At 42.4% G+C, this 17,584-nt stretch overlaps 1 protein-coding gene and 1 pseudogene across 1 annotated transcript in view; one reads left to right on the top strand and one right to left on the bottom strand.

The window, feature by feature from the left end:
• ANKRD55 (ankyrin repeat domain 55) overlaps positions 1-17,584 on the bottom strand; it is a 457,064-nt gene that overhangs the window by 168,967 nt on the left and 270,513 nt on the right. The gene's annotated exons all lie outside the window — the stretch shown is intronic.
• LOC116752146 lies at positions 1,492-5,128 on the top strand (annotated as a pseudogene).

Raw genomic sequence — 17,584 nt, 5'->3', positions numbered from 1 at the left:
TTATTAAGCAAACACACAGAGGCAGAGAATTGCAGTGCATGGTTAATGCATGCGAAAATCAGAGTGGAGGAGGTTTTAGGTCCAGATGTTCACAAACTTTTTTTTTTTTTTTTGGCGGTACGCGGGCCTCTCACTGTTGTGGCCTCTCCCGTTGCGGAGCACAGGTTCCGGACGCGCAGGCTCAGAGGCCATGGCTCACGGGCCCAGCCACTCTGCAGCACGTGGGATCCTCCCGGACCCGTGTCCCCTGCATCGGCAGGTGGACTCTCAACCACTGCGCCACCAGGGAAGCCCAGATGTTCACAAACTTTGATGTGTGTTAGATCCACTTGGGCAACTTGTGACAAATTCATCAGCCCAGGCCTTGCCCCCGGATTTTACAACCTAGGCTGCTGGGACTTGGAGATGTTAATGATTAGCCAGGGTCATACTGCTCATTAATTAGCAGCTGAACTAGCTGGAGAGCCTGTTTTCAGGGAAGGACAAGTTCTTTTATTTATTTTTTGTTTTTGAAGGAACCTGAGGTGTAAGATTTGTGAAGTGAGCTAAAAGAAGACTAGAGAAGCAGGTTGGACTCAAATTAGGGAAAGATTGGATAAAAGGCTAAGGAAATTGGAATATTTCTATCAGCATACAGAGTCACCGAAGATTTCAGAGGGAGAAGTGACACCGTCAAAGTAATCAGAGATGTGATCTGAGAACAAAACTTGTGGTTCACCCTGTTGACTGGAGATAGAATCACAACTGGCTTACAGATCCTGTATCTTCCCAGACAGCTAGGCCCTCCCACCGTCGTTTGAAGCATGTTCCTCTTGAAGCCCACAGAGACCAGTTTTTTTTTCTCCTTATATAAATAGTAAAATATCTATGTGAAAATATCACTTCATCAAGCATCTTTCAAAACAGCTCATTAAATCCTCGGAATGCAGAGTCAGTGAGAGGAATGCAAATTTTCATCTCGATTTTGACCCAAGGGCAACATATGCCCATCCTCCCTGCCCTACCTCATGTGGACCACCTCCATGGTAGGAGGAGCAGCCACACGTCTATGCCTGAGGATACAGGGGGAGTGAAGGTGAGCAAATCAGGAGTCTCGTCTATAAATGTTAGGCCTCTCAATAACACCAGGGGCAGACGGAGAGCCAGGGGGTCAGAACTGTGTTGCTCCTGGGCGTCTGGGGGTCTGGGCCCTATTTATGTCTACCTTGCTTATCAAAAACTGAGGGAGAGGGATGGGAAAGGTATTTGAAATCTGTACTTCCTTTAGCTCAACAGTTATTTATACTGGGTTATACTGACGTTGAAAAGACAACTATTTTGACTGTCTAGCAGGGCTGGAGTTGTTGGTCATGGGGTTTGAAGGTGATGGCCCTGACTGAAGGCCTCGAGGCGGCATCTCCCGTTGTTCCTGCAATCGATACCTGGGCCTCGGTCCACTCAATGTCATGAGAGGAGACAGAGCCCTGAAGCAAAGAAATCTGGATCACAGAAAAGTATTCAAGGGTCATGCAAGCCAACGGTTGCCAACTGCACAGTCCTTCAGGAGATGCAGGCAGCGAGGATGCCTCAGCCTCCCATGTGTCCAAACAAGATTGATAGGAGAAGCCTCCTGTTTTGATTCTGGAGATGTTCATATCCAGATGAATTCCATACCTAAAGAATGTGCTGAAAACCCAAGCTCCAGAAATATAAGGTCAGGTGTCCAGAGCTGTACCCAGGAACGTGTACATAGTCGCTACAGAGTCACCTCCACCATGTAGCAAGGCAGCCTGATGATACTGACACGGAGTCTGGAGATCATGGTAGTAGCTCCTTCTCACAATTCCGATATCTCTTCAAGGGGTTGCAAACTTCAAGGGGTTCTATTTATTTTGATTCTGGGTGTCAAACTTGTTATACAGCATACAACAGGAGTTGCCCTTGGAATTGGGCTACTTACAACTTTTATACATGCAACCAAAAGCATTTTAAATCAGGTTTTTCTAAGAGAAAGGTGCTCAGAGATTCAGTGTGCTTGGTTACTGGTATTCATAGCAGGATCTTCCATTCTTTCATATTACACCTTTTATTCTCAGTCACTTTATTATAGCTTAACTTTTAAAAAGCCTGCTCTAGACCCCATTCAAGCTTCTGGGAAGTGCTTCGATTGCTGGAATTACAGACTTCATTCTGAAATTCCTCTTCATGGGCTTAAAATGCCTATTTTACTGGTGCCTTCTTTCATCATGCCTTTTCTTTTATTTTATATTTTTAATTTTTAAAATTTAAGTATAGTTGATTTACAATGTTGTGCCTATCTCTGCTATACAGCAAAAAGACTCAGTTATACACATACAGACATTCTTTTTTAATATTCTTTTCCATGTACAGCACAGGGAACTATATTCAATATCCTGTGATAAATCATGCCTTTTAAATCCAAGGGTTACTGGCATATGATTTTAGAAGAATTATGTCACTATTACCAAACTTTTGTTCCCATACCAGTTTGCTTTCGTTACCTTATAAGCTATGGGGAGTTTGGTAATGTTACTAGATGGATTCTTGGGATATTGCTGGCTTTACTCTACCTCACACTAAAAGTTCTAGACTTTTTTGCACACCTAAAAATTTCAGACAGGGTTTTGCCAATATTTTTTTTTGAATTTTATTATTTTATACAGCAGGTTCTTATTAGCTATCTATTTTATACACATCAGTGTATACATGGCAATCCCAATCCCCCAATTCATCACCGCCTCCCACCACTTTCCCCCCTTGGTGTCCATACATTTGTTCTCTACATCTGTGTCTCTATTTCTGCCCTGCAAACTGGTTCAACTGTATTGTTTTTCTAGGTTCCACATATATGTGTTAGTATATTTGTTTATTTCTTTCTGACTTACTTCACTCTGTATGACAGTCTTTAGATCCATCCACATCTCTACAAGTAACCCAATTTCATTCTTTTTTATGGCTGAGTAATATTCCATTGTACATATGTGCCACATCTTCTTTATCCATTCATCTGTCCATGGACACCTAGGTTGCTTCCATGACCTAACTATTGTAAATAGTGCTGCAATGAACATTGGGGTACATGTGCCTTTCTGAATTATGGTTTTCTCTGGGTATATGCCCAGTAGTGGGATTGCTGGATCATATGGTAGTTCTATTTTTAGTTTTGTAAGGAACCTCCATACTGTTCTCCATAGTGGCTGTATCAATTTACATTCCCACCAACAGTGCAAGAGGGTTCCCTTTTCTCCACACTCTCTCCAGCATTTGTTGTTTGTAGATTTTCTGATGATGCCCATTCTAACTGGTATGAGGTGATACCACATTGCAGTTTTCATTTGCATTTCTCTAATAATTAGTGATGTTGAGCAGCTTTTCATGTGCTTCTTGCCCATCTGTATGTCTCCTTTGGAGAAATGTCTATTTAGGTCTACTGCCCATTTTTTTAATGGGTTGTTTGTTTTTTTGATATTGAGCTGCATGAGCTGCTTGTAAATTTTGGAGATTAATCCTTTGTCAGTTGCTTCATTTGCAAATATTTTCTCCCATTCTTAGGGTTGTCTTTTTGTCTTATTTATGGTTTCCTTTGCTGTGCAAAAGCTTTTAAGTTTCATTAGGTCCCATTTGTTTATTTTTGTTTTTATTTCCATTACTCTAGGAGGTGGGTCAAAAAGGATCTTGCTGTGATTTATGTCATAGAGTGCTCTGCCTATGTTTTCCTCTAAGAGTTTTATAGTGTCTGGCCTTACATTTAGGTCTTTAATCCATTTTGAGTTTACTTTTGTGTATGGTGTTAGGGAGTGTTCTGATTTTGTTCTTTTACATGTAGCTGTCCAGTTTTCCCAGCATCACTTATTGAAGAGGCTGTCTTTTCTCCATTGTATATTCTTGCCTCCTTTATCAAAGATAAGGTGACCATATGTGTGTGGGTTTATCTCTGGGCTTTCTATCCTGTTCCATTGATCTCTATTTCTGTTTTTGTGCCAGTATCATACTGTCTTGATTACTGTAGCTTTGTAGTATAGTCTGAAGTCAGGGAGCCTGATTCCTCCAACTCCATTTTCCTTTCTCAAGATTGCTTTGGCTATTCGGGGTCTTTTGTGTTTCCATACAAATTGTGAGATTTTTTTGTTCTAGCTCTGTGAAAAATGCCATTGGTAATTTGACAGGGATTGCATTGAATCCGTAGATTGCTTTGTAGTATAGTCATTTTCACAATGTTGATTCTTCCAATCCAAGAACATGGTATATCTCTCCATCTATTTGTATCATCTTTCATTTCTTTCATCAGTGTCTTATAACTTTCTGCCTACAGGTCTTTTGTCTCCTTAGGTAGGTTTATTCCTAGGTATTTTATTCTTTTTGTTGCAATGGTAAATGGGAGTGTTTCCTTAATTTCACTTTCAGATTTTTCATCATTAGTGTATGGGAGTGCAAGGGAATTCTGTGCATTAATTTTGTATCCTGCTACTTTACCAAATTCATTGATTAGCTCTAGCGGTTTTCTGGTAGCATCTTTAGGATTCTCTGTGTATAGTATCATGTCATCTGCAAACAGTGACAGCTTTACTTCTTCTTTTCCAATTTGGATTCCTTTTATTTCTCTTTCTTCTCTGATTGCTGTGGCTAAAACTTCCAAAACTATATTGAATAAGAGTGGTGAGAGTGGGCAACCTTGTCTTGTTCCTGATCTCAGTGGAAATGCTTTCAGTTTTTCACCATTGAGGACGATGTTGGCTGTGGGTTTGTCATATATGGCCTTTACTATGTTGAGGTTAGTTCCGTCTATGCCTACTTTCTGGAGGGTTTTTATCATAAATGGGTGCTGAATTTTGTCGAAAGCTTTCTCTGCATCTATTGAGATGATCATATGGTTTTTCTCCTTCGATTTGTTAATAATTGCCAACAGTTTTTACACTACCAAGTTACGAAGTGGCTGCCAGTAAGAGACAGTGTTCAGATGTGGATGATATTTGTTCAATATGTCAAGCTGAATTTCAAAAGCCAATTCTTATCTGTCAACATGAATTTTTTGAAGAGAGAAAACTGTCCACTGTGCAGAACTGTGATTTCAGACCATATAAACAAATGGAAAGATGGTGTCACTTCATCACACCTTCAAATATATTAAGTTTTGAACTTCATATTAAGGCCAAAAAATACTAATTTCATTTGCTTACAGTGACTATTGATAAAGGCATTAGAATGGATTTCAGGGCCAGAAGTTAAGAAAAATGTTTCCAAATAGTTATAGAGTATTATAATAAGACTTAAGTGTGTAGTCCAAATTAACAAAAGATTAAATGAAAGACCCCTATATTTTAAAATATACATAAGTAATGTTAGGGCTTCCCTGGTGGTGCAGTGGTTGAGAGCCCACCTGCCGATGCAGGGGGCACGGGTTCGTGCCCCGGTCCGGGAAGATCCCACATGCCGCAGAGTGGTTGGGCAAGTGAGCCATGGTCGCTGAGCCTGCGCATCCGGAGGCTGTGCTCAGCAACGGGAGAGGCCACAACGGTAAGAGGCTTGCGTACTACAAAAAAAATAATAAATAAATAACAATAAAATAAAATATACATAAGTAATGTTCAACCTAATGCATATGCAACATTTATACTATCCTATTTGACAGATGACTGCAGTTAAATTGTAAATGTGTTTTCTTGTTAATACTACCAAAATGGCAACTGGATAACTAGAACTAGTGGTTTTAGAGAAATTCAGGTATTCTTTCCTTTCATTATTTTCACAACAAAGAATATTTTTCATAAAACTGACACACTTCACCTGAAAGTAGAATCTTCTTTATCATTCCTATTCGACTTTTATAATTCCCCTTCGAAAAATTCTAAAAATTTTTATAAAATTTGAATTTTTTTTTTTTGCAGTAGGCGGGCCTCTCACTGTTGTGGCCTTTCCTGTTGCGGAGCACAAGTTCCGGACGCACAGGCTCAGCGGCCATGGCTCACGGGCCCAGCCACTCCGCAGCATGTGGGATCTTCCCGGACCGGGGCACGAACCCGTGTCCCCTGCATGGGCAGGTGGACTCTCAACCACTGCACCACCAGGGAAGCCCTAAAATTTGTATTTTTAAATGAAAGTTCTAAATGCTATATTTTACCTGTAACAATCACATTTTCTAAGGGAGATTAATTCATTGAGGATGAAATATTTTAATATTGTATTTTTCTGTGTAGTATGATTAGCAGTCATTGAGAACAGATGATTTAAATTCCTTTTTGTTTGTGAATATCATACATACAATCCTGCCATCAGCTTTAATGTTCATGATCTTTTTTTTTTTTTTTTGCGGTACACGGGCCTCTCCCTGTTGTGGCCTCTCCCGTTGCAGAGCACAGGCTCCGCACGCGTAGTCTCAGCGGCCATGGCTCACAGGCCCAGCCGCTCCACGGCATGTGGGATCTTCCCGGACGGGGGCACGAACCCGTGTCCCCTGCATCGGCAGGCAGACTCTCAACCACCGCGCCACCAGGGAAGCCCTCGTGATCTTTTTTGTATAGTGCTATGGACTACCCTGACTATTACACACACAAAAAAAGACAACTACTTGGCATCAATAGCTGATCAATGCATGCATCATCCGCTTCTTTGTACATTCACCATGTGGGAAATTCCCCTGTCTTCTATTCCATAATTTTTCCTCCTTCTTTTTGTCTTCTGGAGGGTATAATATAGTTTAAACTGAAAGATTAAACAAAGACATCTTAAGTGGAAGCACTCCTTATAGAACAAAGCTCAAGATTGTAATTAAAACGTTAGCGGTACCATTGGATACCAGAGAAACTATCACCTTAGAACAGAGATTGGGCTAAAATAACCCAGAATGAGGAAGATCTTTTTAAAGAATCATCTGCACTATGTATCAATCCATCTGCATTTTGTGTGAAAGGCAGAAGTTCAGAGGTCACATACTTTTGCTTCACACTGTGCTCAGATACAGTGTTTCTCCATGGGCATGCTATGGTAATGCAGTAGTTCTGTGTAATATAGAATCTCCCCACAATGCAGGATACCCAGTATCCCTAAATGCCAGCAGCACTCCTCAGCCTGGAAAAGCTGAAAATGTTCTGGGCACCACTGCTCTAATGTTTCAGAGTACATTGCATAAACTATTTCCTCGGATCAGCATAATGATTCGAAACATTAGTAACATCTTCACTCTTCAGATGATGAGCTGAGGCTTGAAATGGATTGCTGGCTTTTCCACATGGCTAGTGAGGGGTGCTGCTGGCTCTAACACCAAGAAGCAGACTCTAAATTCAGCTCCTTTTCTAAAACATTGTGCTGTCTTTCGATGGAGGCAGAGACTCAGACTTGATCTCAATCCACTAGTAAAAACATGCAGATGAATTGGTGTTGCTGTTGTTGTTATTTGTAGTTCTAGCTTTCTTCTAAGGAGCCTGGGTCTTGTTAAATAGAGGACACTTTGTTCTGTGGGTCTTTGGTGGAAGGGTAGAGGTAGGAGCTAAGAGGACCTGGGTTAGTTTGGCTAACAGAGGGAGCAGATCATGGAGCTTCCAGGGATAATGAGGGATGAAGGGAAATAGGAAAGAGAGCCACTAGGACCTAGTGAGGCCTTGAGTAATGAGACATGAGCTACCTACCCATGCACTCTCGCCCATGAGTCCCCAAACTTCAGTACAATGTATTACTCATGAAATGCTTAGAGAGTGAATTTTTTGGTGTAAAATGGCAAGGGGCTGAGTATTACTCCTGGGTTGAGAGAGGTTAACGCAGAGACAGCACACCTGGACCCAGAAGCCAGAGGCAGGAGGTACCGTGAGGGTGTCAGAGACTCTGAGAATCAGCAGAAATCAAAGCAAGGCCTGGAGTTTTCACAGATGTGGAACTGGTGAATTTACCCAGACATCTGAGACTGGGGGAGCACCAGTTCACATCTGAATCGTAGGCGATTAAAGTGAGGGCCCAAACATTGCTCGTTTCTAGAATACCTTCAGGTGTTAGAGGGAGGAGAACCAATCTGTGTCAGAGATTATACAGCTTGAAACTTTCCCCAAGGCAGTCTAAAGATTTGTCTCCTTATTTAAGAAAATTCACACAGTATTTGAAGTGGCTGATCATTTACTTTTCACACTGGTCAGGACCATAAGAGGAATTCTCTGAATAGAGTTAAAATTGGTGAATGCGGGATGTGATGAAGAAATAAATGCCCTGACATCTATTCAGCTAGTGTCGCCAGACCTGTCACTTCCATAAGCAGGGAGAAGACAACCATTCCAGGTCGTTCTCTGTAATAAACACAGGATGCTTATGTAACTTTTCATGAACAGATTTCATGAAAACGACAAAATGACAGAGAATGACTGAATCCACATATGGAATAAAGAGGAAATATTAAACGTAATTATTATCCATTTATGATTATTATACACTAGGATTCTCATAAAAACATCCAGTTTGTTCTCAATAAAAACTTGGTGAAACCTGGCTTGTATTCCTTTGGACACACAAGTCTGGTCTCATTTTCTTGCTGGAATGCTCTGGTTTGCTGCTTTTTTGTATTCAAGACCTTATTACTGCTTGGAAAATGTTCCTTATCTTTGCATGTGCACTAATCTTTATGTGAGAAGCAGGAGATGGTGCCCCTAGGTGCCTGCCCTGCAGCTGAGAGTCTCACTGAGATCTGGGCCTCAGTGCTGCCCCCTAGGGGTTCTCTGATGCACTGCCTGCAGCCCTGGGGAGGATGCTCATTCACTCTAGGCCAGTGGTCACCTTCAAGGCCCCCAGTGTTCCAAGTGGTTCAGGGAGAAGAATAAGAGAAAAACCATTACTGATGCCAAATTTTGTGTTACCTTCTTCTACCCTGATGCTTCCCAAGAGGTCTCTCAATTCCTAATTCCCTCTCATGGTCCCCATCATCTTTCCAACCTCTTGCCCCAAGGCAGGCTTTGGCCTGACCTGTCCCAGACACAATTAGTCAGTGGTTGACTCTCATTCAAATAATAATAAAATATCAGAATAGCACTGCATTCTTTGAAGATGAACTTGACAGGCCTGAAATCTCAAAAGAAATCTTGCAGGGATGAAGCCCGGGGTCCCCAGTGGGCCTCTCCCTGAACCCTGGGCAGAGCTTCCCATCACAGCCAGCACAGTGGGGGAACATTCTACCCAGCTTACACTCTTTCCTCAGTGGCTCTAGATTTCTACTGCAACCTGTTTCGAATTCAACGTTTTATAAGGAAATGGCACAGAAAAGGAGCACAGCTACTGCTTAAGCAGGCAACTCTCAGGGTCCCAGAATTTAAAAGGGTTTAGAAAATATCCTAGAAATCACAGTAAAAGGGTGTTCAGAGACAAGTGTAAGACCCACCAAACAGTTCTATCAATTGAGTGAGGGATATTTACAGAAGGCAATCAGAGACCCAAAATTCCAAGGGAAAGAAACACAACCATAAACTAAACATCTTTATCTAAATGAACTCTCTATGTTTGCAAGTGAGTCCTCTCTGGACTTTGAAGCATGGATTTTAAATTTGCATGGCATGGCAATCCACTGAAGCCAATTTGACCTTTTGGTAAATATGAAGTTTATCTGGTAAATGTCAATAGCCTCCAACCATTAGAAGTGGGGGAGATGGGGGAGCCTATATGTTCCTTTCCCCACAACCGTGCTACCAGAAGGCATACTACAATGAAACCTAGTTTTAGAAAATATTCTGACCACACCTAGACATTTATTCACATTAAGGGTCAAAGATAGTCTTAAGCCTGCTCTGTAGCTGGGGAGGTCCCACTCTTTACCCTTGGACCCTCTGTTCAGCATTTCCCATAAAAGGCTTAACTGAATTCAGGGCAAGCATATTCTGATGGCAGGTGTGGCCAACTTTGTGCTGGGTCAGGCATAGCGTGTCTCGTGATGGGGAGGAATGCAGAACCAATTCAGAGGTCTAGACCGCAAGCTTGAACTATCTGTATTCAGCAAGCTGGGCTTGCCAGGTGCTAATACTTCATTCAGGAAAGGGCAGTCATTCCGGTATGACACTACTAACCAGCCACCTATTTGAATACAGCTCATTTCACCAATTAAAAACTATTTTAAACATCCCCTATGCTAATCAATAGCCTTCCTGGTGTAGATTTAGCTAATTTTATGTAAGATACTAAGTGATCCAGCAAAGGAAACTATAAACAAAATGAAAAGACAACCTATGGAATGAGAGAAAATATTTGCAAACGATGTGACTGACAAGGGATTAATTTCCAAAATATACAAAGAGCTCATACAACAAAAAAATAACCCAATCGAAAAATGGACAGAAGACCTAAATAGACATTTCTCCAAAAAAGACATACAAATGGCCAACAGGCATATGAAAAGATGCTCAACATCACTAATTATTAGAGAAATGCAAATCACAACTACAGTGAGGTAGCACCTCACATTAGTCAGAATGGTCATCATTGAAATGTCTACAAACAACAAATGTGGAGAAAAGGGAACCCTCCTACACCATTGGTAGGAATGTAAGTTGGTACAGCCACCATGGAAAACAGTATGGAAGTTCCTCAAAAAACTAAAAATAGAGTTGCCATATGATCCAGAAATCCCACTCCTGGGTATATAGCCAGACAAAACTATAATTCAAAAAGATACATGCACCCCTATGTTCATGGCAGCACTGTTCATAATAGCCAAGACACGGAAACAACCTAAATGTCCATCAACAGACGAATGGATAAAGAAGATGTGGTACATATATACAATAGAATATTACTCAGCCATAAAAAGGAATGAAATGAGGTCATTTGTAGAGATGTGCATGGACCTAGAGACTGTCATACAGAGTGAAATAAGTCAGAAAGAGAAAAATGAATATCATATATTAATGCATACATGTGGAATCTAGAAAAATGGTATAGATGAACCTGTTTGCAAGGCAGAAATAGAGACACAGACGTAGGGAACAAACGTATGGGCACCAAGGTGGGGAAAAGGGGAGTGGGATGAATTGGAGATTGGGATTGACATATATACACTAATATGTATAAAACAGATAACTAATGAGAACCTGCTGTATAGCACAGGGAACTCTACTTAATGCTCTGTGGTGACCTAAATAGGAAGGAAATCCAAAAAAGAGGGGTATATGTATACATATAGCTGACTCACTTCACTGTACAACAGAAACTAACACAACATTGTAAAGCAACTATACCCCAATGGAAAAAAAAGACGTGGTACATACATACAATGGAATATTACTCAGCCATAAAAAAGAATGAAATAACGCCATATGCAGCAACATGGATGGACCTAGAGATTATCATACTAAGTAAGTCAGAAAGAGAAAGAAAAATACCATATGATATCACTTACATGGAATCTAAAATATGACACAAATGAAATTAACTACAAAACAGAAACAGACTCACATGGCATGGCATGTGAGATAGAGAAGAGACTTGACGTTGCCAAGGGGTGGGGGATGGGGGACGGATGGACTGGGAGTTTGGGGTTAGCAGATGCAAACTATTATGTATAGAATGGATAAACAACAAGGTCCTATGGTATAGCACAGGGAATTATATTCAATATCCTGTGGTAAATCATAATGGAAAAGAATATAAAAGAAGAATGTGTATATATGTATAACTGAATCACTTTGCTGTACAGATGAAATTAATACAACATTGCAAATCAACTATACTTCAATAAATAAATAAGATACTGGGACTTCCCTGGTGGTCCAGTGGTAAAGAATCCACCTTACAATGCAGGAGATGCAGGTTCAGTCCCTGGTCAGGGAACTAAGATCCCATATGCCGTGGGGCAACTAAGTCCAAGGGCCACAACCACTTAGCTCATGCGCCTCAACTAGAAAGCCTGCGTGCCACAAACTACAGAGCCCATGCGCTCTGGACTCCACGCGCCACAACTAGAGAAGCGAAAACAACCCACACACCACAACTAGAGAGAAGCCCTTGTGCCGCAATGAAAAGCCCACGCGCCGCAAAGTAAAGATCCCGCATGCCTCAATGAAGATCCCACATGCCGCAAGTAAGATCCGACACAGCCAAAAATAAATAAATAAACAACAAATAAATCTTAAAAAAAAATAAGATACTAAGTGACCATCTTAGAAGATCTTGATTCTGGCGAGGGTTCTTCATCTGTTGGTTAACCACCTTTGGAAGGTAGATCCCCAAACACAGCATTCTAAATGCTAGCTAACTGAGGATAGAGTAATTTTGTATATACAACTACATCACAACGTTTATATTGAGGTGTTTTAAAATAAGGGTCACACAGACAATATAACACATGGGAACAGGGAAAAGGCAACAAAGAGTAAGACAGAGTTGGAAGCAAGAGAAACAGTCTTGACTGGCTGACTTTCTGCTTTGTGAATCGTGCCTCAGGAGATGCTGAGTCCCACGTAAGGACAGGCTCTCTTTGCTGGAGACTGATTTATATTATAAGAAGTAAAGCTTGATTGGGCTGTCTCTAAAACTTTTTATTTTGAGGACTAGAATCCCACTGGCCCAGAAGTATCTAGAATAAACCATATAGCTGTATTTAGAGATTTCAGAACCTTAGAAAGAGAATTTGAGGCAAGGGTGACAGAAATGAGTCTGTTCTTTGATTCAATTCTGAATCTCCACTTTCCTCTGCTGCTGCTGAAAAGCAATGAAAAACTCTAGTAAATAAGCCTCTAAAGGTGAAGAAGCATATTTCAAGTGTGTTATCAAAATTCTATCGATTAACAGAAAAATATTACTGGTGAATCCTGGTTGAAAGGTAAAAATTTATCAGTTTTTTTTTAATGCATTCTCCCTAAAATTTAAAACTATAGTTTTTGCTGGCTCAAATTCTTTGTAAGGTGCCTCAAGCCCTTTATAGAACAATGTGGAATATAAATGAAAAAAACACATACAGGTGTATGCATGTAAACACACACACACAACTGTAACTCTCATTGATACTTTATTTTAATATAAGGTTTAAAATTAAAATCAGGCAAGTGAAATCTTAAAATAATTTCACATGAAACCTTGGTAGTTTTAAAATTATGTCACTCATCAAACACCAAGTAACCTAAACTTTGAGATTAAATCTCTTCTGTAGAACACAAATCAATGGATCTTTCCCATTTTGAGTCCTTTTTGGAACAAGGTGGGTATGGAAATACATACAATAGTAACAACAAAATAATATAATAATAATAGTAAATAAACCAATGCCTCAGTCTTATGAAATAGGTCAGTCAACCTACAGCACTTCATTTTGCTATGCTTTCTTCAGCAGCTTTGATCTCCTAGTTTCATGGCTTCCGAAAAATGGCAGAAATAAATCAAGGTGCAATACCAAAGGTAGCAAAGGCAAGAACAGCGATTGTGTTTTTGGTTTCAGTGAGCTGAGACAGTAGCAGTCTCTGGCATTAATCTACCTGGTATTAGGATAATTTTTTCAAGCATCAGACTTTTTTAAAGAAACAAAACCCGTAAAGCCAGAGGGGCAAGATATGCACAGATTATGTGCAGGTTTGTGTGGAGGTCTGTATGGAGTAGACTATATTGCCTGCATGACATGGAGGAAGGGCCCCAGAAAACCCCTCTGTCCTCAGAATATCTCCCTCACTGTCCTGTCATGGTTGACTGAGCTTCTACCATTAAAGATTTTATTTGTTGGTTTTAAGATAGTGATTTTCTAACTCCTTTATGCTGCCAACATTCTCCCTTTTGATAAAATTTTATTCAGAGGCCTAATAAAACAGATAAAAGCACAGATACTGTTGCTGAAGTAGGTGACCCATTGGATCAGCCCCTCACTCCCGCTGAGACACATCTGCAAACTGCTAGGGCTTATTGAAGGACATCTGAAAAACCATTGGGTTAAGACAGCTTCCCAACTGATGTGAACAAAGGGTTACAGAAGTTGGGAGATATCAATTCCTTCAGCCCTTAAGGGATGGGATGGTAGGGGAGGCGTGGGTGGAGCTCTGGCCAAGCCCTCTGTGGCCCATTGTCTCTCACTTTTATTTACCTCAGTGTATGGGTACATTATTACAATTTTCCGTGCACTAGGCTAGGGCATTATGCTCTGATAGAGTTTATCACAATTATTACTGGTTATTAACACCTTAGCATGAGCTTTTCCCTGCCAATTCTCTAAGGAAAGGAAGCATATATCAAGCTATTCTGGGTAGGGGAGATGTTGGAAATTGGGTCATAAGCCAGGAAGCTCTCAGGAGGGGAAGAATTGAGTGGGAGGCCACGGGAGAAGGCCCGAAGTGGGGTTCTGGATGGCCTGGAACCAAAAGGTACAACACTAAGACAAGAGGAAGAGGACACTCTGGAAGAATCCGGAGGGCTCTGAAGTGAAGGCCCTGCTCTCCCACGGAATGAGGATCAGCCCAGCTCCCAGGTGTCAGCTCAACCCACATCGGGATCACGCAGGCAAACACAGATTTTACTCCTGAGAGAGATTTTTCACAAGGTAAGTGCTCATTTGGGAGACCCAGATGAGTGGATTATTCACCTGGAAGAAGGCAGACTCGAGTTGCAAAAGGTTAGATTAGTCATTGCGACTGGGGACCCGTCTCAGGCAGGCCCCGACAGTCTCCGACTGAAGAAACAGAGCTGCTTCCCACCTCCTCCCTCCCCAGCGTCCCGTCCTCTTCCTCTGTGTCTCAACTTCTTTTCCCATCGCTCTGACTCACAAGTGTCAGCCACTGGAGGGGCTCCCCATCTCCCAGCCCTCAGAGATCTCATTGTGAGCGGTTTCTTCTCATCCCCGTCCACTTAGTGTTGGGCACCAATCCAGACACGACCCACTCTTCCAAAGGCGCCCCCTGAGGTGCAGCTTCCTGGCAGGGACCTTCCACAGGCAAAAATGATGTGCCTCTGAGGACTGATGCGCCAGATGGACAATCCGAGGTTTATGGTTTTCCAGAAGGGGTTCACAAAGCCCTGCCAATTCCCCTTTTGCCATTGGCCAATTCCCTTTCACTGGCTCTCCCTGCCTGTCATCTGCTTTGTCAGCCAAATCCCTTTTCATTTTTCTCAGCTTCATCTTGGACTCAGGCCTAGTAAGTCCTGTCAAGAAGATTCCTGACGTATGAAGTTTTATGTCTCTTCCACCACCATCCTGAGAGGCATTGCCTGTCCTTCACCTCTGTGAAATGTTTCACAGGAAGGCATTCCTGTGTCTGAAGTGGAGCATATTGGACCGGAACACCAAGTGAACAGTAGCAATGTTATTATTTTCCAATGAGAATTTAGATCAAAAGATGCAAAGGAGCAATCCTCCAAGGAGTTTGGGGGGAAGGGAGAAATAAGTGGAGGAAAAACTAAAATAGAGAACGTCCTTGTACAAAACTGAAACTCTTCAGTGAGAGTCAAAAATTACTCCAAAAATGGCATAGTCCTTTTGGAATCAGGATGCTTTGATTTTTATCTAAATCCACTCATCATCCAAGTCCTTCTGAATATTCTGGGCCTGTCCCAAATTCACTGGACTTTTTCTCACCAAATGGCTCATTATTTCTCAGCACCATCTTTAAGTGTTAGTGAACTTAACTCACCATTGCTCACACACAACTTGCTGGGTCCACTGGAGGGACTTGCCAAATGCAGCTCTCTTCCCATGGGATAACCTTGGTGCCTATGTGGGTTTCTGTTGCTCTGTTTGTTTAACCTAACATTTATTGAGGCTGACTAGGTGCCACACGCATTGCATGATTTACCTTATTTAATTCTCATAACAACCCTATGAGATCGGTATCATTATTGTCCCCTTTTGAGGATTATAACAGATGGAGAAACCAGCTGAGGCATTGGCTCAAGGACACAGAGCTATTACTAAGTGACAGAAAAAGAATTCTAATTCAGGAGTGTCTAACCACAGAGCCTAAGCTCTGAAACACGGACACTCTCAATCGTCTCCTCCTTTGTTGAAGGAATTTAACGTAGAGTGAGTTTAACTTTTAAACTGTTTGTAGTTTGGGGATAGAAAATGCCCGGCCTGCAGCTGGCCTCAGAAAATACAACTCTCCAGCTCCATCGCTCTTCAGATCAGCAGGAAAACCAATCTCTCTTAGCAGATCCAGCCGGGTGACTAACACTTCCTCAGCTGCCAGGCATATATGGATGCTGAACGCAGCTCCAGACAGTACCTCTGCAGAGGTTCCCTTCTGGCACAGCCCAGCGCCCCGCAGGTGGTGCCGCTGCGCTCCGCTTCCTGTCCGCCAAGACTCAGTGCAGATCCCCCTTCGGGCCGCAGCAGTGCTTCAGGAGTTAAAAAAGGACGCTCACTCCTCACCCTTTGGCGCTGCTCTTGAGTCGGGGACGGTTACACACCAACCCGGGCCCGACCCGCAGTGATGCCGTCTTAGACGCGCTCACACTGTCACATCCCGAGGCTCCAGACTAACCCCCTAGAGTACGGGTTTCTCTGCTGCTCCCTTTAACCAGCTGGCTGCCAGTGAAGGCGGGGGTCGCGTGGCGGGGTGGAGCTCTCCCTCCTGTCTCCTCCTTCCCTCAAAGTATTAGTTTTGTTTAGGGGCTTCCTTGCCTTCCTTGTCCCTGGGTCCTGGCTGTGGTCACCCACTGACCCTTAGTTCACCTCAACAGATTTCAATAACTGAATCTCACGGAAGAGGTATTGGAGCTTTAGTCCCTTGCTTCACAGATCCCCGGGGTTCTCAGGCAAGTTTGCACCCGCCCCTCTCAGAAAAGTTCAAGCAGAACTTTTTAATAGTCTTAAAAAAATATTCAAGGTTCACTTACTCTGCTACAATCATAACTCAATTCTCAGGGGAAGCCTAACGACTTCACCGTAACTTGGCTTCTGCCATTTAGCTCTTAGATTGATTTTTGCCCCACAAGCAACTTGGAGGCTTGAACTCTGTGAGCCCTTCCATGGCTGACAGGGCTCCTCAGAGCCCAGTAACTGCTGTTCACCGGCTGGGCCCTGGAACAGCCTCTCTGTTCCTTTTGCTCCTTTTCCTTTTCTTAGCGATGTTGGGCACAAGGGTGAGCAGTCCATTAACACTGGCAAGGCTGTTTGGGCTCTTCAGACGAGAGATGTCAAAGGCAGGATCCTGGGAGGGTTGCAATTATTATATTCTTAACCACCCTGCAGCCTTTTTGTACCAGACCTCTAATCTGTAACACTATAACGTAGCTGAATCATATTTCCAATTGTCTATCTTCATCTGCAAGCCCAAGGCACATGGGGGTGTAGACTGGAGACTCAGAGGATTCTGAGGTTTTAAAAGGAGCTGATTAGCTTGGCATTTGGGAGAGAGTCTCTTCCCTTCTGTGCTCTCCTTTTATCTGATCCCAATTGGACTCAGAAGGCCAGCCAGCTCCCAGCCTCCTGGCCCAGCTGCTGCTCCCTGCCTAGGCAAGTAGGGCCATCCTGTTGGGAAGCGGGATGGACTACTTCCCTCTACCCTCTGTAGTCACCCTGCTCTTACCATATCCACCATGACAGGTTTTTCGTTGCCAAGGCTGGAAGGTGTGAGGAAGTTCTTTCCCCTTTGGGTACTACGTTTTGAACTCAATAAACTGTCATGAGGAGGAACAGACCATAAAAGTTACC

This window comes from Phocoena sinus, chromosome 3 (assembly GCF_008692025.1).
Source record: "Phocoena sinus isolate mPhoSin1 chromosome 3, mPhoSin1.pri, whole genome shotgun sequence".
Taxonomy (NCBI): Eukaryota; Metazoa; Chordata; class Mammalia; order Artiodactyla; family Phocoenidae; genus Phocoena; species Phocoena sinus.
The sequence above is the reverse complement of the archived record's forward strand: the minus strand, read 5'-3'. Positions and strand labels throughout refer to the sequence as shown.